This window comes from Pteropus vampyrus, unplaced genomic scaffold (assembly GCF_000151845.1).
Source record: "Pteropus vampyrus isolate Shadow unplaced genomic scaffold, Pvam_2.0 Scaffold50, whole genome shotgun sequence".
Classification (NCBI taxonomy): Eukaryota; Metazoa; Chordata; class Mammalia; order Chiroptera; family Pteropodidae; genus Pteropus; species Pteropus vampyrus.
The window spans coordinates 3,726,563-3,729,162 of record NW_011888831.1 but is presented as its reverse complement, the minus strand read 5'-3'; the positions used below and the strand labels follow the sequence as shown (position 1 = coordinate 3,729,162).

The window sequence follows — 2,600 nt, the reverse complement described above, 5'->3', positions numbered from 1 at the left end:
GGAGCGACAGCTTGGCCCAGGCTCCGCTTTATTCTGAAATCTATCAGGGCCCGGAATCCACAGATGCCAACGGGTCCCGCAGTTAGCTGGGGGAAGCTGGGAAAGCGCCGTTTCTGGGCAAGAGCAGGGCAGGGAGGTTAACAGAGCCGGAGTTTGCGAGAGGCCAGAACAGTCAGACGAAGAACTAGGAAAAGGGAGCCGAGAGCCTTTTTCCCAAGGTTACAGAGGCGTATGAAGCGCGAGAAGAAGCGCCTCACGCGCAAAATCGCTCTCCGGCCCCTGGGTACCGCCAAACTGCATCGCCGGCCCCGCCCGCTAAGCGGAAGGCAGTGCGGCTCAGGGCCGGGCCCAGGCCAGCGCATGCGCCACAGCCCCTCCTCCGCTCCCGGCCCCCTCCCCTCCCTTTTCCCCGCGGGTCTGGGGCGGCGGCGGCGGTGGCGGCGGCGCGGTGACGTCAGGGCGTTGGGGGCAGCTCCTGTGACAGACGGAGCTGGAGCGGCGGGGCGGCGGCGGAGTCCGGCGGCAGAGAGAGCGAGTGAGCGAGCGAACGAGCAGCGACTCCAGGGTCTAGGGAGCGAGAAAGAGAAGGAGGGGAGCGCTTGGGCGCGAGCGAGAGAAACCGCGAGCGCCGGGCTTGGGCTCGAGCGCCGGAACGGCTGAGGAGCCCGCCCGCTCCCCTCCCCCTCCCCGGGCCCGGGCCCAGCGCGCCATCCTCCCCCTCCCTCCTTCCCTCCCTCCCTCCTCCCTCCCTTCCCTCTCCCTCTCCCCCTCCCCCGCCGGTGGATGGGAGTGAAGGACGGAAGAGGCCCTGCGGAGGCGGCGGTGCAGCGCTTCGGTAAGGCGGCGAGGGTCTGCGCCCTCCCCTCTGTCTTCTTCACCGCGCTCGGGCGGCTGCGGCCCGGGCCCAGCGGCCTGACGATGTGGCTGCGCCGGTCCCCTCCCTCCCATTCTCCCCTCCCCCTGCCGCTGCCTCCTCCTTCTTCTTCTCTCCTTGCTCTCAAAATGGCGGCCGCGACGGCCGTTGAGTGAGAGCCACGAGAGGAGGGGGAACAGGCCAGGGAGGGCGCTGCCCTCGCTCTCCTCCTCCCCGGCCCGGGTTCGGGGGGTGCTAGGCAGCCGCGGCTCCACCCGCGGCCCTCCCTGGGAAGGGATCGCCCTCTTCCCTCGGTGACTTAGCAAGAAAAGTATTCTTGGGTAGGAAGGGCGTGGAGAGTAGGTCGCTCTCTGCTCTTGGGGAAAGGTTCGGCTCTCTTCTCCCCGGCCACCGAAAGCGAGGTCCGCTGTCCCCACCCCGCCCACGGTTGGCGGCTCGGGAACCAGGCTCAGCCCCGCGCCACCTTGGCACCCACAGGCCTTCCAGGCGTTCCGTCCCCCACCTGTCCTTAGGATGGGGTTGACCTGAGGAGGATGACGACCCACCCCTTTCCTGGCCCCCTTGTTTGGTGGTCCAGCCTTTACACCCACTAAGAAGGAGCGGCTGGACCCACAGAACCATCCGCAGCATCCACCCACTAAATCAGGCAGGATATTTTTTTTTTTCCTCTGCCACGGGCTCCTCAAACGGGAGTTGCCTTTTGATGTTGTTAACACCGAGCTTCGAGGCCCTCACCCCTTCATCTAATCTCCCTACTCCTTCAGGAAACGCAGTGCTTTCTTCCTTAGTCTCCCAGGTGAGAAATGCCTTTGAGGAGATGGGCAAATTTTAACTCTACCTCTCTAGATAAATGAGTGGAGAGAAGGAGGTTTTCAATATCTGAAATAAGAGAGCAAGGTGCCTTGGCTTTATTTGTTATTCTGCCTTTCCTTCAGTGACTTAGCAAGAAACTCCTTGGGAGGAGGGCAAGGAGATTTTCTTTTGGGGTTAGAATCTGGGACCAATTTATATCAATCTGTTGGTTAAGAAATTGTGCTTTTGAAGAACCAGATTTGCGGTCTCGTTCTCAATGGGCGATGTCATGCCAAGGTTCCCCCCTCCCCCTTTCCTTAAGAAGCAATCGGGAGAGAATAAAGATATTAACTGTTATTCAGACTTCTACTTTAACACACAGTCCTTGAGATTCATAATGTTTCAAAGGCAAAACAAAAAAATTTGTGCCAGTTTTGGTAATTCTATTTTGATGGGGAGGTGGATTGTTTTGTGTGAATTTCATTTTGAGGCTGGGGCGGAGGAGCCAGTATTTGGGCCTTTCAGACCAATAATGCCATCTCTCCCCTTTTGCCACAGTAGTATTTGCTTAAGTTTTTTAATTTTAATTTTTTACAGCAGGGCTTGATTGCTGCAGGGTCCAATCTCAATCAGAAAAATTTAGTTCCTGTGTATGTCAGTAGTGATATAATGTTAAATATGTAAAAAGCTTATACTTAAAAAAATTCTTATTTGGGTCTAAGGCATTAGCTACCTCATGGGGATCTTTTAGGACACAGTTTTGCAAAAATTATTGGCAGTTGCAAATTGCAGTTTTTATTAAAGCAGAAGAGTAATCTGTATTGGGTTATTTCATGTTCTATTATAAATGATCATTGTTTGGATTGTTCAGAAGGGGGGATCTAAAACAATTTTGGAGCTTTTTTTTAATAGAAGAGAACCCAATTTTTCACAA

The 2,600-nt window shown here is 55.9% G+C and overlaps 1 protein-coding gene across 1 annotated transcript in view; it reads left to right on the top strand.

The window, feature by feature from the left end:
• The first annotated feature begins 467 nt into the window (after positions 1-467).
• Positions 468-2,600, top strand: part of PAFAH1B1 (platelet activating factor acetylhydrolase 1b regulatory subunit 1) — a 66,241-nt gene continuing 64,108 nt past the window's right edge. Inside the window, exon 1 of the mRNA XM_011359836.2 lies at positions 468-835. The gene's annotated coding sequence lies outside the window, so the exon portion shown is untranslated. The remainder of the gene's footprint in view (positions 836-2,600) is intronic.